The following is a 25,622-nucleotide window of genomic DNA, read 5'->3' on the forward strand; positions in this document are numbered from 1 at the left end:
GCTGGGCGGGGCTTGTCTCCCTGGTGCTGCAGCGCACAGCACGCCTTGAGGGCGGTTCTTCAACTGCCTCGTGGCGGGCCGGGGCTCGGGGTGTTGTTCCGTCACAGCGAGCTCTTCTGCTAGTGGTTGTAAGCAGCTGTGAAAGAAAAGTATCTGTAGAAACGTGCATAAAATAAAAGATTTGTGGCTGAGACAAGATTTAGCTAATCCACCGTTCAACAACTGGGAAAAATGGAAGGGTTTAGAAAATAGCGGGTGCTTTGTAGTTAAATGTACAAATGCAAGCAGCATGTTGAAATTCTTCAGGGACAGCATCCAATCCTTTTCTTAATTAGGTATGCTTACAACATACTTTTTTTTTTTTTTTTTTTTCCAAATAATAGCAAATTTTCAGCTTAGAAACTGCAGAGCAAAGTAAGAAGGTGTGGAAGAGCAGCAGAAGTTCAGTCACTTCAGCATTGTTTTTCTAGTCTGAGTGAATCCAGATAAATGGAAACATACAAAGTGTGAAAGATGTACTGGTGTACTTTTAATTTATGGAAGGCACTGCAGATTTGGTACCATGTGTTAGGGGATACTGTGTAAATACTACATGTGTGTGGAAAGGGAATACGTTACTTAAAAAAGATATTGTCAAATGATCCTGAAATAACCGTACTAAGGGAAGGTATGCACACTCATTTGTTTACATGCTAAAACGTGAAAATTACATCATCTTCCTTTTCAGTGATTTTGTTTCTTTTTTCAACAGGCTTTGAAACAACTACCAAATTACCTTATGCTTAGAGAGCTGTTGTACAAGCTGTAGATACGTTTGCCAAGAAGAGCATGAACACAGGGCTGATGGCAATGGGAACATAGAGGCAACACTGTAGTTTAGACAGAAACATGGTAGCAAACATGAATTAGTAATTATTCCACATGAACTTGTACTCTTTATGCGGTTGATACTGGCCTGCACAAACTCTTCTAACAACATTTTGAACAGCTCATTCCTACTTTTTAAGTATTGATTTCAAAAGGAACATGTTAGTCCTGTGGAAAGGAACAATGTATTTTTTGTTTTTCAAATGGCAACAAAACAAGCACAACAACAAAAAAACAAATGGTTATTTTTAAAAGGTTAAATCGCATGTGAGGTGATCTTGGCTTATTTCACTAACTTACCATCTCAGTGTCATAAATTTAGATAATTGCAATACAAATGTTCTATGAGAAATGTGTTTTTGATAAATATAAATCTATTAAAGAAATACATTTTTTGAACTCAGATTACTTGTCGTTGTGTATTCCTAGTGTAGACAAATTTTGTCAGCATATCTGGGTAATTAAGAGTGGTAAAAATAAGTTGCCACTACATAAAATGATACGTGAAAATGTAAGCATTTGTAACAGTTTTTGTTCAAATATGCACTAATTTTTTATTTATGTACATCTTTGAGATTTAGACATGAAAATGTGACATTTAAAAGGTACGGTTAAAAATAAATTGTAGCATAGTGTTATTAAGCATGCTACCTGTTGGTCTGTGTTTGGGTCAAGAATGGATTAGAGAATAGGAATGTGAGGAATTACTTGTGTTTTGGTGCTGCCGAGGAAGCATACCGAGACAAAAGCTCAGGTTGAAACTGTTTAATGGTGGCTGCCCTGCCCTCGCCACCTGCTCACAGCAGCTACTCCCTCCTAGGGTGGGCTCTGGGGAATCTTTGTTATGTTACAACTGTTGCCATGCCTCTGATATTTTCTGACCCTCCCTTGTGCTTTCACTCTGTGTGCCTGGCATTGGGGAGTTCAGAGGACAGCAGCAGCTGCAGCGCACCTGCTCTTGAAACACAGCAGGAGGCATTTTTAAAGTTCTAAACAGAAATAGAAAACTGTCAGATTGCCTTCCTGAACGTGAGTACAGCTGTGCAGTGCTTTGTGGTTGGTGTTTTTTTTTTTTTTTTTTTTTTTTTTTTTTTTTTTTTTTTCTGGCCTGTAGAATCTCTTCTCGTCATATAATTTAAAAGGAAACGTGTAGTGGAACTGCTGAGTCACGGCCTGAACCAGTGATTGAACACCTGGTGGGAAGGCGGGGCCAACCCAGGGGAGCTCAGGAGTATGCAATGCAATGCACCTGAGTGACTAGAAGGGATAAAGCCAGGATACACCCCTTCCCAGACTTCTTTTAAGGGTTGGCAGTGGAGCTAAGGGTATTTTGTTGGAGATCCCTGTATGCCTGAGGCCTTCTGAAGGTAAGCAGCTGTTTTCCTTTGTTTTTGCATCTATGGATGCTCTATTTGAGTAAGTTCTCACTTGCTGTGCCTTAGGACATACTATTCCACTGTTACTGCTATGCTTTCAATTGCATTTCAATGTTTCAACATGCAAAATTGACGTTTGAATTACTCACGGAAGAGCTGATTACTTTGTTGTACTTGCCTTTTGTATACACAGTTAATGCTTTATGTATTAAAGGAAGAAGGTCTTCTGAACACACGACCATATTTCGAATGTGGAATGTTACTTGCATCCTTAAAGATGAAATTTGGGTGATGTGTCATATTATTCTATTTTATTTAATAGCTTTCATCAGGGATAGATATATGCATCTATATATATATTTTGCGTGTGCATATGTGAAAGAACTAAAATTCTGTTTTCCTTAGAGCAAAATAACATTGATTTGAAGTCAAAATTTTAAACAGGTTACCTGTTTAGATAAGCTTCAGTTCTGATTAAATGATTAGAAAACTACTTTTTCTAATTTTTTTGTTTGCCTTAGCCAAGTATATCCTTATTTGTACTGTAGGGCTTTAGTTAAAGGGGAAAATAACTCATGTAAATTTCATCTTGAAGATGTGTTTTGCAAAATCAGGAGCACAAAAATCAGCCAAAATCAGTCAAGAAAACAAACTCCTGATGCTAAGAACTGTTTTTCTCCCCACCTGGGTCAGAAGCCAGGTGTTCCAGTGAGAGTGTGTCTGAGATCTGCTTTCATTATCCTACTTGTTAGTATCTGAGTAACAAACATGATGAGGCTTTGGTGTAAGATTACTATGGTTAGTGGTCTGAAAGCAAATATATTCTGAAGTAATGTCTAAAGATTGCCTTTATGTTTATTTTGCTGATTAGAAAGTAGCATATCTATATGTGTAGGAACACGTAACTTTCTGTAATGTCATGTACTTTTCATGGTAATAAAGCCTTGAGCTCTGAGTAATGTGAAATGCTTGGTTTTGAAGTTATTTGAAATTCTAGGAAAAAGCTTCCTTATTCTTCCACCCAGAGGGAACAGTCTGCTACGTGTTGTCTGCAGGTGTATTCTGTAAGAGGCCAAGCTACATGAGCAGTAGTGAAAAGAACACCCAATTCACTGAGGAGCATTGAGTGGTGGTGATACTTCAAATAGCCGTTAGGTGGCAGCGTGTCAAATAACACGAACTGCTTTGTCAAATTACAGAGCAAGTTTTCTACCAAGTTGGTAGAAAACATAAATTAGAAGCATAATATAGATATGTTTAATATTTTTCTTTTGAAGCACAGTAGGTAGGAAACATAAGCATCAGGTAGGTCTTCTGTAAGTAAAACTCGTTTCCTCAAAGTTATTCAGCAAACGAATGACAAACCCTGTAACAGAACTTTTTTCATCATTCATCAGAAGTTCCCATGTGCTATCATGGGGGTATTTGTCTAACTTCTTAGGACAAGTAATGTTGGATTCAGTTCTAATCAGCAGCAGTAAGCATCAGTTCATATCAATCTTATGAATGAAGTCAAGTGCAGATGTGAAAATGTAAGCATTTTGAACCAAAATGTGCCATGATTATCTTTATTAGTTGGGGTCAACCTGCTTCTTCAATCAATCTATGTTGATGCTATCAGGATAGCCAGGCTACAGAATCTATTGGAAATTCTCTAAATGATGTTGGATGTCATTTGTAAAGAGTGTAGTTGGCTGTGACTCATGAAGAAAATATTCCTGAGCATTTCCCATCTGCAACAAGGTTCTAGGCCAGCCTTTACCCAGCACTTTCCTTGATGTGTAAAAAAGGGAAGGCGATCAGTATTTGAATCTCCATACAGCTGCTAGAGTACACAAAAAACAAGGATGCTGCTCTTCACCAAGCAGAAGATCCCTAGGTGTGTGGCAGCAAGATAAGCAGGTGACTATTTGGTAATCAAGTTCTCTTGGGTGTTTCCTTAACTTGAAAATCCTTACTGATCCCTTCAAACTGTCACAATTTTTGAATCATTAAGAAGGAGAGAGAAAGGGTAAAGATATAAGATTCCTTTTTGCTTTTAGTTCCACCTGAAGTATTCTGGCTCTCTGTTCTGCCTGTTTTTCAGTTTCAAAAAGATTCATTCAGTCGTCTTCATCCCTAATGTTGGAAGATTTTCTTCTAGGCTGTTAGCCAGGTGCATGAATCACTGCTGTCCTGATCAGAGAAACGAGAATTAAAATGGTACGAAGGAAGCTTTCAAATCATTGAATTTGTAGTAGATAACAATGCTTTATTAGGCTAATAGGCTTTAGAAAGTACTTGTTTACAGATTACAGATTCTCCTCTTGAAGCACATACATATGCGAGTAGTTTTGGCCATCACTCACCACTCTGCTGCAGTGTGAGTGGCCCCACCTGACTTCACTTGTTCAATGCTGAAAGGCGTAATCTAAATTCTGGAACCAGTGAGCTATGTTTTGTCAGGTTGCTTTCTTTTGTCAATTATAGCTGTCCCAGAGAGACAGAAACTTCAGTAATAGCTTCTTAACGTTCTTTCTGTTACTTTGGTTTAGTAGCTGTCTGTGCCTAGAAAGTGACACTGTTGCCTTCAATTTGCAGATGTATTTCTTTGCTTGACAGCACTACGTTGATTTGACTTCCTTTCTTTTTCTTTGCTTAAAGGCTTATTTCCTATAGCTGTTTTTAAGATGACACCTGACTGCAATACTACACTTATTAAAATGAGATTTTAGTAGTAGTATATGCAATCTATGCTTTTGCATGCAAATTGTATCATTTGATACTAAACTACCTAATTTCTATAGCTAATAGTACACTCCTGCTATACTAATGAAAATCACATATACTTTGGGGGCACAACTGTAAATATCTCTTCATAGGCTTTTCTTTAACCAATAATGCAAAATCTGAAGACCTCTTTCATTGGGCAAATTGCTTGTGTTGTTCTGTATCTTTCCTGAACGTTAGCTTGAGCAGAATCTGGTATGTTTGCAAATCCTACATTAATAATATATCCAGCATTTGGATACTCATGAAGTAGTATTTCTGCAGAGAAGGATCATTCACAGAAATCTGTTCTTTAATAAAACTGACCTATAAGAAAAAACTGGAAGGCAAAATTTCGCTCTCCAAAACCATTGTTTGAGTCTCTTTCTGCTGAGTATATCTGCCTTTTTTTAATTCATGATTCCCTTTTGATGATCTTGAGGCAGCTCTTCCCTCAGTGTTTTTACAGGCAGAAGTGGTGATAGTGTACAGATTAGGAGCACTTAAAGATCCAGATTCCTGATTACAGCATCCTTCCCTCTCTTTCCATTAATTTTCTAATTAAGTTAGTACTGCATTTTTTGTGATTGTTGAAATGCTTGTGGTCAGTTCAAGCTATGTATAAAATGAAGTTAGAGTATCTAACTATGCTGTGTATTACATTTTAAGGATGAAACTGAATAAACTTGATGCTTCTGGCAAAAACCCGTTTCCTTAATAAGAATAATCAATTACATTTTTCTCTCTGCCACATGGGCAGACATGCAGAGCGTATCTTTCCACCTGAGTTTTTCTCATCATTTGAAAAACCAAAATTAAAACAGACAGAAGAGGGATTGCAGTCCTCTCTGCTTCATCATGCAAACTTTCCCTCTGTGCAGCTGGTTCTCTGGTAACATAACAGCTTCGGAATGGACTTGATACATATTAAATGTGAGGGGAAAGAACTTTAATTCTGTACTGTGGTTTTTGTTGTGGAGACTTTGTATTGTTGGAACTGATAGTCATCTCAGCGCTTCAGTATAAAACAAGATAAAATGAATTTCCTTACATCTTTCTGGAAATTTTCTGGAAATTGTTTTTTTCCTTAAATTTCTGTCAATTGTCTGTACAAGGTGGGTGTTCTTTGCAATGCATTATCTGTAATAATAAATGCCCTCCAAATTATTCTTTCCTTTATTAACTTATGGCACCTGCATATAGCAACTGGCAAGAATGAAATAGTTGGGGTAAGAAATAAAACAGAAACAAGGCAGAACGAAAGTGCTTTATGCATAAGTGTTTGTTAATGTCTGTGGTACAGCTACTTATATCCTCTGCTGCTGTGGATGGCACTCAAGTCTCACCTCATGCTGAAGTCTGTGGGCACTTCCTTTGAAGTAAGTGTCTGTATGGCTCTTTAAGCCTCCATGAGTAACTGGAGGATTTCTGTGAGGCAGTGTTGTGACTTACTGGCTTGTACAAGGAAAAGATAGATCTCTCTTGGCTGAAGAAGTTATTACATGTGTTACAGTTTTCTCTATGTTATGTAGACAGAGTAATTGTTCTAATTCAGAGTTCTTCAGGTAGGGTCTTTACAGAGCTCTTAAGTGTTGATCGTTCTTTCATCAGAATGTGTTACTTTTCAAAATCATGAGGGACTTTGAACTCCTGGGCCTGCTGTGATTGAAATTCTGTAGATTGGTGCCAGTGCTTTTGCAGCACCTTTCCCACTCTTTGCATATTGATATATTGTGCTCATCTCACTTACAACAAAATGCTGCACTAGTTGTAAAATGTTGTTATAAATCAGCTTTATGTTTTCAAATGTCGTTGCAAGGTGGTGGAATGACTTAGCAGAAAATAGTGCACTTGCTGACAGCAGATTCTTTCCTTTAAGAGATAATGCTTGCAAAAACATAATATGGTAGTGTAAGCAGAAAAAAAATCTGGAAGATGTGTGGCCTACTTCAAGTCTCTGACCTTGGATACAATCAAAAGACTTCTCAAGCGATCCATAGATAGTCCTATATACAATCTTAGCTGCCTTTATGAAAAAAGAGGTAAAATAAAGCAGAATCTGGACACTTGACATGAAAGATAACTACATTGTTTTTTCTTCTCAGGTTTGGTTTTAGTTTTTAGTGCACTTTGAGGTTAAACAAAAACAAATTTCACTTTTTAAATGTACCAGCTCCATCTAATACAGTGAACATGCAAAAGAAATCAGAAAATAAAGTTTTTCTTTTCCAAGCAAACCTTTATCTAATTAAAAAGGCTAAAGTTTCCTCTTTATTCTCTAAAACTACCTGTTTAATTATGTATATTATTATTAGTATATGTCTGTCTTATTTTCATTTGAATCTGTTCATTTAATCAGGGGAGATTTTATTAATCTTTACCTCTCTTCATTCTGTGAAGGATCCTAGTTTGTATCCCTACAGGCTGTGGCATCAGTCAGGTTATGTGAAGTCTCTTTCAGATTTTCCTAGCACATATCCTGATTGAGAAATCTTTATTATTATTAACTAAATGAGTTCTGAGTGCTGTCAGACATGATCTGTTTTTGTTTTATAGTATTCTAATATGGTTCAGATCTACCAAGTCTTTTCCATGGTTGCATGGAGATTAACAGGGCAGCACTATTTGTCTTCTGTTTTTTTTCTCACTGATCTCCTCATTCTTTTGTTTCTGGGTCTCTGAAAGAATTGTGGGAACTGTCATGTGTTGTTTGAAGTCTCAGGAGAGCTAGGTAGTCTTGGGGAAGGAGAAGATACGGGACTATAAATTTATTGGTATACTTAGTCTGAAATTATCAGAAGGCATCAGAAGCATCAGGCTCTTCAGCTGGCTGTGAGCAGCTTGAGGCTGCAGTGTTAATCATTAACAAGCTGCTCTATAACCACAGTATAACTGCACAAAATCATCTTGAAACTTCACACTTAAAAAAAGAACGTGTGAAACTCGCAGGCTGCTTTGACCGTGACAGAGCTGAGGTATGCATGGGGTTACTTCCTCAGGAATGGCTGCTGCTGCCTTCTGTCAGACCTAGCTCTTTTAGGATGACACTTCTCAGAAGAAGTACTTATATTTTAAGCAGAGTGCCAGCTATCCTAGACCAGTAGCACTGGATGACATTTTCCTTTCCTTACCATCTTATCCCCTGTCACTAATACCCTTGGGCCAGTACTGCTGTGATTAGGAAAGAGGCAAATTGCTTTTTAAGGATACTTTACTGAGTATTTAAAATAGAAAAAGACGACTATTCAGTTTAATAATTCACAATTAGCTGATAGCAGGGCAAACTAAGTGGTCTTGAAATTCTGGTTACCTGAAGATCATGAAAGTCACTGCATCTGTAAGATAACAGACAAGATGCTGTGTCAGGACATTCAGGGACAGTGTATTCACTATTCTTCAGTTGTCCAATGTAGCAATTAACATGATTAAGCTAGTGTCAAATCTGTTTTAAATACTACTGCACCGGATCATTAACTTTAACGCTGTCATCATGTTCTCCCTACTGCATTTACCTTATTTAGGGAAGATACTGATGCTTACAATTCACTTGAATCACAGTATATTAATGCTTCTTTAATTCTCAAGATATTACTCAGCTGTTTCTTGTACTAGGAACTGAGCCAGTAAGGGGGGGGAAAAAGATCAATCCTATATCCCTGAGTCACTTATAACTCCTACTGAAAAGGTAGCAAGAGTTTCTAGGTCCATAATTTGCAAACCTGTTGGTGGTTAGCCAGGTGTGTGTGTGTGTTTGCAGGGGAAGTTGATGTTTGTTTACTTTCCTGATGGATGTTCCTTTAGGTGACCTTTTGTCTGTCTGAAATAGAGAGAGCTGCCTATAGATCCTATAAAGGATATATTTTGAGGTAATTCAGAAGATTCTCAAAAGTTCTTATTCAAAAGGTTACTTAAGGCTGGCTTTTTAGTAGGAGCAATGGAGAATGGCTGGAAAAGGATATAAGGGGTACCTGAAGGTGCTCTGTGAGTCAACAGTAAAAAGTAGATTTAGAAATATGTGAAACTTTTTTTTAAAGAAATAACATAAATAGTGGCAAAAACCATAGAGAAAATTAGTCCATTGTTGAAAACTAGATTTTGTTTAGAGATCTTCGGGTGATCCCTGTAAGTGGATTTCATTCTATAGGACCTGGGGAATGATTCTGATGTTATTTACACAGTAATGAACCTACAGAAGCATTTATTCAAGTAGCACTTGGTGTAGTGGTTTCTAATCTTATTTCAAGTATATTTCATAAAGGAAGTGGACTTACATGTACGAAACCATCCTTATGCTAGGGACTTGCTGTAAGGAAAGAAATGCATCTCTTCGTTAACATAAGCACCAGTCAGGCACCACTCTCATCTTTCATATGTGGGAACAAGAGTAACAAATGTCTGAATTGAAATCTTAGTTTCAAATATCTATTTGCTCTTAGGAGAATAAGTACTTGGATTTCTTTTGAACTTAAAGTGGGAAGAATATGTATTGTATGTTTGAAGTAATTCCTAAAAAATTCCACAAGCATTGAATACACATTCCTGTTACTTTATTAAAATCTCCCAACTGAGATCAGATACAAAAAATCTCAAGGCTTTAAGTCCACCCACCATGACACATGTGAAAGTCTTTTAGGAACTAGAGTGGAAATTAGTCTGTAAACCCATTTCTGCTAAGATTAGAATATATTCACTACTCTAAGGTGGGAGTTCTTAACTTAATGATGCAAAAGCACAAGCTCCAAAAAATTGTACTCCTGTCATCTGAAAGAAATAGAGAAATTAATAACAGGGTCAGAGGAATGGGCAAAAGGTAGATGTGGGGATCATAAGGTTCCTTTGCAATGTGAAGAGGATGAGAACAGGGGAATTCAACAGGAATATGGGAAAGGAAGCAGAAAACTTTTACCATGTGGGAGCACAGACAGTTTGCAGCTAGCAGATTGTGTATAGGGACCTTGCAGGGAGGGGAGCTGAAGGAAGTATGTAAGTAAGCCACAGTTTGTGCAGTTTGCTCTGCAGTGGAACAACAAAATAGTACCTGAGTAATTAGGCCTGGAATGATTTTCAGGGGAGAATAATAAAGAAAATTTCTGGTTGTGAATTTTAGCTTGCTGACTTTCTATTAATACCTTGTATGTATCTTCATAGAAATCAGGATAGGCTGATTGTTCATAGCAAATTGCAAAAAGAGTGCTCAAACAGCTAGAGTGGACTGGTGAATGCTCTATTAAGTCCTTTCCCAGTTTATGTTCCATATGTAGAAAATCATGTAGATGTCTAATTGTGCTGAATTCCACCCCCTCTGCCAACCCCTGTGGAGTCAGAATGAATTGGATACAAAACTGTTGCTGTCTCCCCAGTGTGGCAGTAGAAATATTGTATTAACTTCTTTAATAGCTGCTTCATTCCCTAACGTATGTGTCTTGGAAAACCTATGGTAGTTTTAGGTAGAGATCAGCTTCTTTTTCCACTTTCAATTCTGATGCACAGCATAAACTACATTACCTTAATAAACTCTCTGCTCTAAACTTGTTTTTTTTTTTGCTCTTGGAAGCCTTTGATAGCGTATGTCTGTAGTAGTTTATATCTAGAAATAAACCAAAGAGAGAACTTTCACAGTTCAGTAGAACTATCTGACTTGATTTGTAGTGAAGAAGAATGAGTTTTTCTCATACGCTAGCCAGATGGGTTCCACAGACTCCATATTGTGAAGTCTAATCCATAGTTCTGGCAATAGTCATTTTCTGATGTGCAGCTTAGCTTCAGTTTTAAATTTGGGATGACTTTTGCTTTTTAAGTTTGTGTTTTTTTTTTTTTTAAGTGCACTGTTCATCAGCTCTTTGTTTAATCCCATAGCCTTATAGTTCTCAAAATTCCTTCCCAACACATTTTGTGTTCTATGATTTTTAGAGAGTGGGAAGGAAGAAAGTTTCTTACACCTTGGGCACACAAAATTTTTTACAGAATTGGAATCAAGAGTATACAGTGCTTAAAAATGCTTCTCTTTTAATGAACTAATAGTCCATGTCCTTGTCACAAAATTGGACCTGTTCTGGGCAAAATACTTCAGAAAATAGACTTTTTGGTATATTTATTCTTCTATCTTTTGCATCTGCCTCCAATAGTAACCAAATCTGTCAAGTTCCACGTTCTGTGGAGTATTTGCCACACAGAAAATATTCTTTGGATATTCCCTTTTCCATGTAGTTAAATGGAGAAAAATGTACTTTTTATCTGAAATTCTAGGTGGTCATCACTTCTGCAATACTTAATGAGAACTACAACTACTTTCACAGTTCAGTTCAAAGTATAGTAGTCTGGGCAGTGAACACTGGTGATAGTGCTGGAGGCAATCTGAATAACCTAGTTTATTCAGGTAATTGGCATTCAAATCTTTCTGAAGCTTTATGATGCCTTTAAAGGAAACAAAGGCTTTCCCATGCAGCACCAAAGGACAGAGTTAGAAATGTCTCAGCTCCTTAGAAGACCTGCTTTTCCTGTGAATGCTGAATTCTGACTTTCTATTTTTTTACAATGTACCTGTTGTGACTGATAGAGAGGGAAGGTGGGCTGGGGGAAGTGGGGAGGTGCTTGTCTACATAAGGGATCCTGTGAAATCTACTGATGCAAGAGGAAAAAAGACTTCTGTGAAAGTTCTGTGAGCTTCACTTTTGGGTAAAAGTAGAGGAATGATGTTAAAGCGCACCTCTCCAAGATAAGGTGGTATCAACCTGCTTTGTGTTTAGTCAGCTATCTGTGAAGCGTTATACAAATTCAGAGAGGTAAGAAGCATGTTGCAGACAGCAGTTATCCCAAGGCCTTTAGGTGGTATTTTCTTCAGCTTCAGTGAACAATTACCAAAATTTTGGGTATTACACATTTTCATAAATGAGCTCATTTGTTCCTCAAGAAAAATAGAGATCTCTGAAGATAAGAAACTTTGGGTCCTTGAGTAGAGGAAAAATTACTCCTAATGTCAAAATTTCAAATATTTGAGATGGAAGTCATGCCAACTGGGGGGAAAAAAATAAATTTGAAGGTTCTTAAACTAAGCTTTTTAAACTGTTATTCTTAATACTGTTGCATTCATTATTTATAATACAGAATCAAAGAGTGTTTGTGTCAGCTTAGACAATTTGAAGAGCAGTTAATGTTATTTGCAGGCAGTCACTGTCATTTAATAACAACAAAGTCAGTGTGCCATGGCAGAGGTTTTGTGGGCATCTATTGGCTGATGCTAATTCACTACTGGGGCACTGATTTCCTTCACTGGACAAATATGAAGAACCTGTAATCCAATTATAAAATATGACACTAAAGGAAAACCTGAGTTTTATGAATTATGCAACAGTGCTTTGGTTCTTGCTCCTATTACATTGCTTTTATTATCTTCTTAAAAAGAACGACTTCAAGCAGCTGCATTTAAGTTAAGGTGGAAGTAGGTTATAAGCAGAATAAAACAGTCATAATGTTTCAAATTAGTAAACAATAACTGTACCTTAGAAATGAACAAAGTACAAAATCTTACGTAAGATTGCTGTTTGCATTCATTGTTCCTTCATCATGAAGACCACGTCTTAGGGAATTTGCTTGCTCTGCAACTATTGTTAGCACTTTAAAGTGCATTTTGCCTTAGACAATAAATACAGTGGTATGTCTGGAGATTAATGGTTGTCATGCAAAACCTAGATTCAATAAATGGCATGAATATACAGTATAAATATCAATATGTATGTATAGATAACTCACATAATTATCATTAACTAACGTGGAATTATGGGGGCTCTAGGCACTGAAAGTAACCACCTTTTTTTTGCTTCTCTTAGTGCTTATTCTATGTGGAAACCATGGGTTCTTTTCCAGGATGCTTTTGTATGTGCTATTACTTTCTGTAATAGAGAACACTCAGAGAAAAAATTCTGAGAAATGGGTATTTCTCAAGCTTTCACTGATAATCCATATTTGACCTTTAAAGCAAGGAAGGAAAATTTATTATAGATCAGATAATTTCAGGCAGGAAAAATAAAATAAAGCCAATGCAATGTCTGTAATGGGTTTCCAGCAAATTAGCAGGAGTGATCTAGCATGAAAAAAATCAAATATACCTTGTGATATTTAGTTGATTTTGCAGTTAATAAATTTATTTATTTTTTTTTTAATTTTTTCATTCATAGTGAATACTTCTCTCATGGCATGGCTTGCCCAGCATGGATTTCAGTTGCATATTATTACATATAATGGATTTTGATGTGCTTGTTGGGACTTCAGAATTTTGTGGAGCAACAGTATTTCATTGTCCCATTTTCCCTTGTTGTGTTACAGACTTCTTTACAGAAGCACATCAAAGTCATCAGAAGACCCAAGCAAACAAAAACTGGCCCCAAGTGCTAAAATAGAAAGTATAACTTCATGTCAGTAATATTATCTGCAAGTGTATGAATACAAAAGCTACTTGTGGGCTATATTTTAAAATTCCTATTACAGAGCAAATTATAGAATAATCAATGAGGTAGGACAAAACTGTCAGCCCTTAGTATTGTTTGAGAAGGCTCGTGGTAATGATACTCTTTCATGAAGTCATTTCAGATATGAGTCACAGTATGTTAGATATGTTTCAAACATGAATAACTTATTTTCACTGAAAAATGACCTTTTATACTATCCTCCTCTGCTAAAACAGATATACAAGACACAATTTTTTATTTCAATCTGTAGTTAATGTACGTGCATTCACTGACTTGTCAATTGTAGCTGCAGCTTATTTCATAATCTCAAGGATAGTGATTCAGTTATTTACTAAATGTGCAAGTCATCCATGGCATCACTTATCTAACTGTATCCTGGTGACTTCTGTACAACAGGTTCACACTGCATGAATCATCTCCAAGTAAGTGATCAGTGATTTGTGTGTAGTACATGCTATAATAGTTCTGTTTCAGCACACAGTGAAGAACTAACTGCAGTTAATGTCATCCCTTTTGGTGTGGAAGAGCTGATGATGGCATTATCACTTGTTTCAATTGTTGGGACATACTGATAGCTTATGATTTCCTGCGGTTTCTCAAGGAGATGCAATGAACGGTTGGATGAAGATCTTTTGATAACTGAGCTTCTCTTGTGTAAGCTCTAGAGCTCCCAGCTTTAGTTTACTTAAATATGCTAAATGTTCAATTGAAAAAGATGTCCAAAGAAACAATTATTTTCCTTGCATTAATTCCAAAACCTTTACTGCTTTACTACTGCTAATGAATCTTACCTGTGAGTCTGTTTTTCAACTTTGCAGTGCACAGAGCAAAGTAAATTGTTCACTGCTGAATTCAATGCAGAGTAGTAATATGTGAGGGCTGGTCCAAAAGTAATGCCTTCTATGTTATTATGTTGGCCCCCAACATCAGTGGTGGATGTTGGTGGTATGGCAATAGAAACTGAGTTTTCCCTTCAATATTTCATTACATTTTGTTGTTCCATAACAGACAGCAGTAGAGGGACGGTCTGACAAATTGACATCAGACGTGGAAGTGTGTATTAATCAAATGAATGGAATTGAATTCCTTCTTGTGGAAGAAAATGCTACCTATTGATATTCATCGATGCTTGCTGAAAGTTTATGGAGATCAAACCTTCTTACTATAAGGGCAATAATGCATAATGGGCAAGTCTGTCTCTAATTGAACATGAGAAAGCATAAAGATATCACTTCTGGATCAAGATGTCTGAGCTGCAAACTGGTGGAGTTTGAGAGAGTATACTTAGGAACAGTCATTCCAAGTTATTATTTAGATCCACCCTTGGTATCTTTTGGAGGCAGGGTACTGAATTGGCTGCTTGGCTTAGTGCAAAGATTTCTGTGCTATGGCCTGACATTATGTAAAGGATTTCCACTAGAAAATTTGGAATTGTTTGCATTCGAACTCTCTTGAGTGCTTCAGTACTTAGCAGACAGGTAATAGCCACTGAAGAGAGGGTAAATCTGTTTATATCTTCTTGATTCCAAGTGTCTTTGTTACTGTCCCTTTGTTGTTGAACAAACTGAAGTTTTTCAATGTGGTCAGTGGTAATCCAATTGCTAACCTAGTATGGAATGAGAAGTAAAATGAATTATTTCATTTATCAGGTGGAAAAGCCAAATAATTGTAGTACAGATGAAATTCAACTGTATCATGCTGTCTCCTTCCCTGTGGGTGCTTGGACTTGTGACAGCATATTGCCTGGTTTCATCGGTGTGAAATCCAAAAAACTGTCAGGTTTGCATTATCACTATCTCTTTGGTACATGTGGTAGATTTTCAGTAGATGATTCATGAGAATGTGTTGTTGGAAAGGACTGCTCTGAAATGTGTGTGGCAGATGTCAAAGGAACATTTATATATTTTAAGCTGTTTCCAGTTGGGCATCTTTGAAGTGTAAACATCCTATAGCAAAGAGGAATAAAGTCCTGTGCTCATCAAGTTGCTTTACAAATGGCTTTCTGGAGTCAGGCTGAAGTTTTTATGATACTGACTATATCCAAACCTTTTTCTGATAAGGGACAAAACTAGAATAATGACTGAAGCCATCCTTCTGAACATGATTCTGAATCACATTGCTGCACTTCTATGCTACTTTGCAGCTTTTGCATAAAGGTTATGTCTTCACTGCCTTTAGTTATTACTTATTAAATGTGACAGTGTTTGGCTTGCAAAAACATTTGTGTAAGATGCCCAGTGTTTCATAAGCACTTTATAGATGACAAGAATAGTATCAGAAGTAGGAGGCATAAAGTGGAGATCCTATTGTATCAGCTAAATTTCCTCGTACATATATGTATATATGTGTATGTACATATATCTGTGCGAGTGTAACAGCTTGGAAAAGTTTATCATATGGAAATGTTCTCACTAATAGCAAGATTTAGTTAAGCCTTCCAAGATATTCGCTCCTTAATGTGTCTTGTAGACTAAAGTATCACTATGATGGAAGCTGTTTATAACAAACCAACCATGGAATCTTATCAAATGGTTTAGAGGCTCCAGATGAGATTCTAAGAGAGCAAGGAGGAAAACTGTATAGGCAAGGGCAAAGGGAAATGCATGCAAAAATCTAGTGTGAGAGTTTTTCTCTAGGGAGCGTTCTTAAGAGCCATAAAATGGGAAAGCAGAAGTGAATGAGTTGGATCAGAGAAAGAGTTGTGAATGGTTGGAGACCATTGTGTGTTGTCAAGAGCTTTGCCAGGTACCTGAAAATAGTGACAATAGATGGGAAGGAGTTATGGAAACTCTGCCAAGACTGTGTGAATTAGTAGGTTACCTCACATACTGAACTTGATCAGCTTGATTTTATTGGAAGTTATTCTTGCCAGATAACAGAGCTGAAATTTCTTTATTCTTAATAATGTTTAGCAAGCGATAGGACTGTTAATGGCACTGAAATGAAACCTTTTTGCTTTTCTGAGTCAGTAAGATCAGTTTTTCACCGCAAAATAGCAAGGGAATTTAGTGGAGCGGAGTAGAACTGCACTCAAAACCACCGTGATACTGAAGAGCAAATGTAAATGATGCAGCATTAAAGTAGAAATACACAAAATATCCAGGTATTAGAAAAAATGTCTAAAACACTTTTTAATTTCTCCTGATTGTAATTCCATGCCAATAGTTTGATAGACTTGCTCCTTCCTTCTGCTTCAGATGTGTTTTAGGATGACCAGCAACATTAAATCTCCATGGATTGTGCGTGAAAGAACTTGTCATAGTATAAAAATCTTTTAAATGTTCAGATACAGATTATCTGCTAATCTAAAAACATTCAATTCAAATATGACAAGAAACTATTAGAATAAGCAGCTCAGTCTTCTTGGACGTTTTTCTAGACTCCCGTAAGGAAAAATAGGTTTATACAATCCATAAAAGTTAAAATTCTATCCAAGTTTGTGCAGTGTATACTCATGAGAATACAGTAAGTGCCAGAGCTAGAAAAGCTGCTGCAATCAAGGCTAGTTCTAGCAGTGGCATAGCTGTTGAGCTGACTGCTTACTGTGGATCCAGTTTACATCTGTTGGAGGCAGTCACTAAACTTTGATTCAAATCTTTTGCTCTTGGATTTATCCAGAAAAATAAATAACACCAGAAAATGCAAAGAGTTCTCTTCAGCTGATACATTCAACTTAGACACGTTTTGTAGTTAGGTTATGTATGTTGTTATAATGGGTGTGAATGGAAACACTTCTCCTTAAATAAAGAAACAAAATATACTGCTTATTGTTTAATTAAGATGAAAGATTTTACATCTGGATCTTTGACATGGAATGTGTGTTGGTGGCTACCGTAGCAGCAACTCTCCCCTTTTATTAGCCAAGAATTAATAAAGAAGTGAATTAATTCTTTTTTTTTTATTTTTTTTTTGTAAGGAGTCAAGTTTTGTAAGAATTCTAGGAATCATTGTTTCAGATTCCTCTCATTCATCAAAATGGTTCTAGATGCCAGACAAAGTCAAGTCTGATACATTATAATTAAATGAAGAATTCAATGGTAAGATAACTGAATAAAGGCAGTAATTTTAAAATACATTTTCACTCCCAGTCTTGCACTGGGACTTAAAGAAATGTGTGAATGTGTTCTCCATAGTACCACCTTCAGTGATGGTCTCAGTACTGTGTTTTCTTCAGCAGCAGGCTAGCTTTTAATTTCATCCAAGATTATCTAGTCTTTTCACATAACTAAGACAACTCTACTGGTTTGAAGTATACGTAGGGATGTTGTAAAGGTGGCTTTGTTGTCTAACCTTTCTGTCACCTTAGTATAGTTATACAGGATATAAAACAAAAAATGCTAGGAATGTAATCATAGTGAAACGGAATAAAAATTATTTTTTACTAGAGAACTGAACTTTATATAATAGTCAGTGCTTTACTTACAAAGTGGTTAATGGAAGATGGGGCTGTTTCTTTAAGGAAAGGAATAAATGAGTGTAAGCATACTGTGCCTGCTTAGGCTTACTAAGCACTGGTACCAGCTGAGGTACGTTTCAGCAGGATGGGTGAAACCTGGGGGACAGTTACATCTGTGAGTTTTGTTTATGTATCTTGTTATTTGCAGTGAAATGTGTTTTATGGAGGTCATTAGCATGAGCTACTATACTGTGCACATTTTTATACCATGCATATATTTCTATTTCTCAACTATCTCTATTTCAAAAATCTTATTTCTTGCAGTGTCTGACTATATAATGATGCAATTTCTGTGTTTTTATGTTGTATAGACCATGCTCCAAGTAATGGTCAGAGAAATAGTCTTTCCTTTTGGTTTCTGTCTGCAAGTTCAAATGCGTTCTGTGATGTGATGCTGTCAGCTAGTTTTGTGCTTTCATGTATTTGCTCAAAAAGAAGCGCACTTTTGATGTTGCTCTACTTATGTCTCATCAAAGGTTTTGTGGCAGCTGCATTTCATGGTTCTCTGCAAAACCACCTGGAAAACATCCCTCCTCTGAAAGTGATATTCTTAAGAGGGCCTTGCAGACTCAGATTTGCAGGTTGCTGAATGCTGCTAAATTGAAAACGACCTTATTTGAAAGTAAATGGATGCCGTCAATCCTTTAAGAATATCAAAAGCTACAGTACAAACAGCTCACAAAATGTAATGGGTGCCTGGAGAACCAGCTGTAAAGCTGCAGTGCTAGTGTAATCTGTTGAATTCTAGTCATATAGAAGATTTTGCACATCTCATTCAAAATAATGTTATGCTGAATGCCTATTTTAAAACTTTACTGAATATGTGATTACTTGTGCTAATTGAAAGAGACAAGACCTACATTTAATGGAATTGTGGTTAAGTACTCCCAGTACCCTCCTGTTTCCCCCCATGAAGTTGCCAAGGAGAAAACCATATACATTCAGTTTTAATTTGCTTTTCCCAAATGTGGATAGCTGATAAAGGATCATCAGGATTTTCCAATGATGGTTTAAAAACAATTGATATACCTTTTAAAGAGGGATAATAAATTATGAATGTTCATGATAAAGTCGCTCATGAAATCTCACAGGGATCTGGACCTATGTTGTTCTGTGTCATTCTATACATTGCTGAATTACCCAGAAAAGGAGTAAACATACATCAGCAAATTTCATGTCTTCAATTATTTTACATAGTTAAAACTTCATTTGCCTGCAGACAGTTACAGAGATTTTTTTAGTACCTTTTATTTTTTCATAAAGTGCTAAGTAGTATGAAGAGGAAAACCAAGTAATTCTGCACAGATATGGTCCTCCAAAGATGCCAGCTGAATATTTACACTGGATTAATCCTAGTGGATTTAGAGAACATGCTTTTTGGTGAAACAAGTATCCTTTTGTAACAAATCAATTTTTGGAAGCGAAAAAAGCAAGCAAAAACCCCATCACCCTTCATTAAAACCATTTTCCTATCCGTCTCATTATTTTCAGCTAAATTACTCAAGGAAAATTAAGATGTAAACATACTTGAAATGAATGGAAAATTTAAGGTGTTCTGTTTTTCTTGTTGTGTTAATCTGCTATGTATTTCCATCCATCATTTCTAGTGACACTTAATGTTGTGATTCATACCATTAATTTATTCAAAGTATTACACATACAGCATGTAATAATTATCTGCTACATCCTCTATTATTGGTTTCACTAACTGCTGCATGAAAGGACAGATAACTCTGCACTGATCTGACATCTTTTACTCCTCAGGTGATGTAAAGGAGCCAGATGCCAGCTGTAATTAATAAGCAGAGATTTTTCTGTTGATGAAAAGCCCTCAGCTGGAATAAAGCACACAGAGCTGGCTGCTGCTTCTCATGCTTGTGCTACTCTGACATCAGAAGAGGGGCAAAATTTTAATCCCTTAATCCTGCTAATGTGTAATGTCCTATGAAAGACACGTGTTGCTAGGTCACTAGGGTGGTGTTGACTTACCCATGGAAGCATGAAGCTGCAGTTACTTCCTTGTTTTTCATTTGTTCTATTGAGATGAAGAATGTAAGGGAGAACATAACACACAGAGAAACTTAGACTGCATTGTTTTTCTGAGTAATGCTGGTCCAACTGGGGAAAGCAGAAGTAAACAGTATAAGGGATATATGAAACTTTTGTTTTCCAAAGTATTTTTTCTACATCTACAAATATGCATGATGATCTCACTAGTCATGAGATGTATAATAAGAGAGTACTTAATTTAGGAAAACTATTTCTTTAAAAATATTGTTTACATTTCTACACAGAAAAGCATCTCCTAAGTTGCCCTTCTCTGGGTCTCTCAGGCCAGCAGTGTGCATATGTTTTCTGTTAAACTGTTTCTCTCTTCTTGCATTACAGTAGAAGTTAAAGAAAGCAAGAATAAATTGGATGAGAAAATAGAACGAAAATTAGAATCTTTATTCAAAATGTAAAAATAAAGCATTCTGGGGAAAATTTTTATGACTGTTCAGAAAGAAGCAGCATCGGTTTTTAATTTATCTTTAGTTTTGTATAATCTATTCATTTCAAATCGCAGAGAAAGGAACGTTTCTTCAAAGGAGTAATTGCTCTCTAAGTTGACATGTATCATTTTTTTGAAGCATTGTTGAAGCCTTTTTAAACGAGTTTCTGAATCTCATGATTGATGGCCAAGTGGTAACAAAAATTTTTGGAAATTGCAGTGTAAGAAAAATTTAAACCGTTTTCCTGAACAGCAGCTTCTTACCCTTTGGATTCTGTGCTACCTGCATTTTTCCACTGGGTGTCTCCACACTACATAGGAAGAACACAGTGTTTCTTTCAAAGGGGAATGCATGAAGACAGAGGGAATATACGAATGCAGAAAAAGATCGTTTGAAATACAATTCAACGGCAGGTTATAGAAAATGGGCTTATTTGAACTAATCCTGTCTTTTCAGATTTGAGGGGCAGCTGACTTTTACCTTCGTGTATACTGGTATAGATACCCTATGTTGACCTCACTTTGAGAAAATGAGATCTGCCCTTAAGTATGTAACTTAAGTATGTAGTGCCTCCTATTTATTTCCCTGGAAATTATGGCAGATACAAAGAGCACAATAGTATTATTAAATATAACAAATTCTCAGCTTTGAAACTATTTTTTCAATGAAGCTACCACCATTAGCAGTGCATTTTTGACAGCAGTGAGAGCCTGCGTGCCCCTTTCATAAACGTGCACCAGTGGAGGTGCCTTGCTTTTGGTGCTGCTGAAACACGCCACCCACCACCTCACCTTGCCAGCATCCACTGTTTGATTCTCCATTAACAGGCAGCAAGTATTGATGAATGTCAATAGATGCCTTTTTTTCTGCATGGAAGAATTCAAGTACACACTTCTGCTTCATCTGTGCACTTCCATGTCAAATGTCTGGGGGGGTTAAACCATGACTGCCAGATTGCTGATGTAGGCATTTTCCTCAACCCTAGCTCACCTACTATCTCCAATTTCCTTTCTAATGAAAATGCATTCAACTTCCTATTAACTCCTCTTCAGATTCTGCCACCTTTCTCCCTCTGTTACAAGTACATAGCTAAAATACAGAGTTTTTCTGCCACTACAGTAGAAGTTGCAACGGAGTTAGTGTTAAGAAATGTGGAACTTTTTATTTGTGTACTTTCCTGTGTTTTTAATTGTTTATCTCTTGCAAGGATACCAAAGTGTTTCTGAATGACTTGCTCAGCTTGAAGCTACTTCCCTATTGCTTTGGTTACCTTCTTGTCGCTTCTGTTGTGCCAACTGGGAGACAGCGTTGTCTCCTTTTACTGACTTAACCAATTAGGACACAGAATACAAAAAGTATTTTTGTTTATATAAGCAAACATCTATATAAAATTTTTTTCGGCAGTATTCATATCAAGACAATTTTCCATGTATTTCATGCATGTTCATGTAAGAAAAAGCAGTTTTCAGCTAAGGACAGTTATTCATTTGCCCCCAAAATGTACAATGCACTCTTTAGATGAAGAGGCAGAATAGATTTCTGTTGGGAAGCCTTTAATGGTTGGTTCTTTTCACTACGCACTGTGAATTGATATGAGAAAATTTATTAGCTTCAGTACAATCGTTTTAACAGGAAGTTTCAGGGTGCAGTATCTAATTGCTAGATAGATGGATTTATAGTGAATGTGATGTACTTGACACACAGCAGATATCTCATGCCTACTTTGACACAGATCTCCAGCTGTATGCTGCCAGGTTTCTTATTCCAGTTGATGGACACTGTCTTCTGAGGTCTCTCTGCATGAATCAATAAGGAAACAAAATCTTGCTAATAGTCCTGTAATTCAGTTATAATTTCTGGCCCTTCTGTTCAGCTATACTAGAATAAATTGAGCAATATTTGTTTTTGCAAATTCCTTTTGTCCATATTCAGTTGGATATCCACTGAGACATGCTTGATGTAAAAGATGTCAGTTGTAACCATATTCTTATTTTACTCATACCTAAGAGTACAGCATGTATTAAACTTAGTGTAGAACTTCATTATTTCACCAGCAGTGCATGACAGTCTCACACACAGCATTTTCCATTCAAAGCCACTAGAAGTCTTCTAACTATTACTATCTATTTCTAAGGAGAATAGTTTTAAAGGAATGCGTACTGCATTATTTTGTTAGGTATCTTAATTTGTTAACATTTATTTCTATGACTGTATTATGGCTCTCATAAATCGTTCTGTCAAAATATTGCTTCCCTGGGTTATTAAGGTTTGAGACATTTATGCTGGGTAGTCCACTTGGATAAAGAGTCTACTCCCACTCGAGGAATACTACTGTAAATGTGGAAGCATGCAGGCTTATCTGGCTTTCTGTGTTTGCTCTCCTATCAAGGCAAGTAGATGATCTGGGTTTGAATTCCGCACTCTGGATTCTATAAGCTTCTCAATTTAGCCTACTTCTGCTGTTCCCTGTTTTTGTCCTTGCTTCTTGCCAGGAGTACCAGATCCAAAATCAAAGTATGTTACTAATTGAAGCCTCACCTATGTAAAGTATTGAATAAATTACTGTAATGTTAATAAATGTAGAAAATTTTGTTTTAAAATCCGGACCACGATGTGATGCAACGGAAACATTAAATCAGGTTCAAGGAAAAATTATTCGTGTATGAAATGGGAACAAAACTAATTGATATGTTTAAGGTACAATTCTAGCATTTCAAAGGAATAGTGGTCTACAAAAATGTGCTAGTATTAATAAGTCTACCACAACAAGAAACATTGCTGTCCAGCATGTTAAAAAATATGCCTAAAATTTTTTTTGCTGTTTGACAACCATCTGTATTCTGTGGTGCAGTTTTGCTTTAGTTCAAAAATTCTGCATAAAATTGACCGTATTTCACTTCTAGTCCAGGTGAAATGTTTGCATTACGATTTTGAAAGCTGCTTCCTTCTTCCTATACCTTCCAAATAGTTATAATGTTTTTATAAGGTCCTTGAGGTTAGAGATGACTGAGTCATTAGATTTTGCATCTTCAAAGATGTGAAAGTCTGTGAAGTCAGCTGCTAGACTTCATTGTTTCTATTTGCTCTTTCCTTAAAATTTCAGCTTTCTCAGCCTTCCCCAGACATATGAACTACAGGCTGGTTTTCAGCTCTAGCGAATTCTTCAACAGCTGCTGCTGGTTAGTCAGCATTTTATAGATGATTGTCATTGTATGATATGGCAGTAAGAATGCTGTGTTGAATAATGCCATATATTGAATAAGTGTAGAACTTCAGCAGGAAGCATTTAAATGTTTCATAAAAAAAAAAAAAAAGCTTTCTAAATTTCATCTGTTGTACCTACAAAAGATATGCATAATACGTTCTGAAGCATCTCTTAAAAATTTTTGTAGTCTACATCCATAACCATGATTTCCAGTCCTGCCTTACTGGACTATTCTGTGTTGAGGTGCTGTTAGTTCATTAGCTGCTTTTGTCATGGAGAAAGCTTTTATTTCACAAGAAGATTGTGTGTGTGTGGTTCTCTTGCAATGAGCTGCAAAAGTAACTCTGTAATAGAGCATTTCCCAACCTTAGGATCAGAACTGACAACACCTTGGCTCCAGTCCTCAGCTGCACTGCAGGCTCTTTGCACCATGCCAGCAGTGCAAGGTGACTCTGACGCCAAATTAATTGGCCGTGGAGGGATCCTCTTAGCATAAGGGTTCTCCCTGGAGGCTGTACAGTGTGTGCGCGTTTGGGCCTTCCTTACAGAATTGCCAAGCTGGCTAGAGCAAAGCCTTTGGGAGCATTGGCAGCCAGTGTAAATCTGATTAGAATTTGGACAGCTATGATTTATGTGAAAAGACTGGGCCAATTAATGCATGGCCAGCCCACTCCTCAGCCAGTGTTTGCGGAGAAGTATTTACTGTGCACTCTGGTACACAGATTGTTTTGCATTTTTATTGTATGTGAAGTCCATACCATGTTTAATACATGATAGTTTCCATTAAAATTGTGGAAAAATAATTTAATCAATGAATTTCTATTGTTTTGCTGTATAATTCTCATTGGAATAGAAATGTCCCAGTTTATGAATTTAACCTCTAAGTTATTCATGGCTAGGGTTAAATATAGCCCAGTGTAGAGAGCTCCTTGTTCCACTGGAAGGAGTTAAGAGATGAAGAACAAGGGATGTGCAGTTAAGGTATTTGCATGAAATTGTTAGGAGAGTTGTGGGAAGCATTTTAATTTTATAATCTTTCATAAATTATTCATTTTTTAAATAGCATCACAAATTTCAACACAGCTAAAAGGTACCAGGCGTTAGAGCAAATCACAGCTTTTGCAGTCACAATGGGAAGTGTGCCCTTTCAGATTCTTATGTTTTCTCCAGCCATTTGTTAACAGAGAAAGAGTAAAGGAAAAAATATTCAAGCTTTTCCCTTTTCATTTACTCCTCCTACCTAGAAAATTATGGCACTGAGTCAGAAGGATATTTGAGAATAAAAAGAATAGCTTTTGTTTACATTCTTTTACTAGTTTTCAGAGCTCTTTTTTATATTTCAGAATTACTTTTTTTTTTCTGGTAGTTCTGAGACTATATTTTTGCAGGCTACTCACACTGCATTTGTTGATGATTCAAAGCCATTTGCTTTTTGAAAGGTTAGGGTGTTTTTTGTTAGTTTTTTTTTCTTGTTCCTTCAGTCCGTTTTAGATGATACTCATTAACGTGAGGAAACAATAATATAAAATTTTCTTGTGACTCTGTACAAGAAAACAGGGCTGTGTATACATGGGAAACTCCATATATATATTTTACGTGTACTAGAATGTAAATGGAGAATCAACTGTTAGTTTCCCCACTTCTGTCAAAACTGTGACAATGCAATTGTTGGTATAGTAATAGGATATGAGACTTGTCACTAATTCAGCTGTTTTTACTTTGCCCATAGTTGATCAGAGTTGGACTGCTATGTAACACCTGAGTTGGTGTTGTTGTTCCAAACTGTGGCAATATATATCTTTTGGATTTCTAAACCTTCAGGTAGACAAGTTACATGCTTATTTTAATAGAAAGACTGGGGACTAACCAGTAACAGAAATGGTTGCATCCAGGCACTTAGTGAAGCATAAGATGCTAAGGCAGCTATGGCTGTTTCCTGATGTAGGACCTATCATCTTAATCGTGACTGTTAGTTTGCATTCTTCTCCATAAAATTCTTCTTCTGCAAAGTAA

General features: G+C 36.6%; 1 protein-coding gene across 3 annotated transcripts in view; it reads left to right on the forward strand.

Annotated features, from left to right (window-relative positions):
- Positions 1–1,789: 1,789 nt before the first annotated feature.
- The window catches only part of CACNA2D3 (calcium voltage-gated channel auxiliary subunit alpha2delta 3), a 466,111-nt gene continuing 442,278 nt past the window's right edge, over positions 1,790–25,622 (forward strand). Inside the window, exon 1 of one of the 3 annotated variants that reach the window (XM_048957969.1) lies at positions 1,790–1,896. The gene's annotated coding sequence lies outside the window, so the exon portion shown is untranslated. Of the gene's footprint in view, positions 1,897–2,029; positions 2,235–17,983; positions 18,028–25,622 lie in introns of those variants that run through there. The other 2 variants (XM_048957968.1, XM_048957970.1) reach the window with 2 other exon arrangements.

Source organism: Lagopus muta, chromosome 11 (assembly GCF_023343835.1).
Source record: "Lagopus muta isolate bLagMut1 chromosome 11, bLagMut1 primary, whole genome shotgun sequence".
Taxonomy (NCBI): Eukaryota; Metazoa; Chordata; class Aves; order Galliformes; family Phasianidae; genus Lagopus; species Lagopus muta.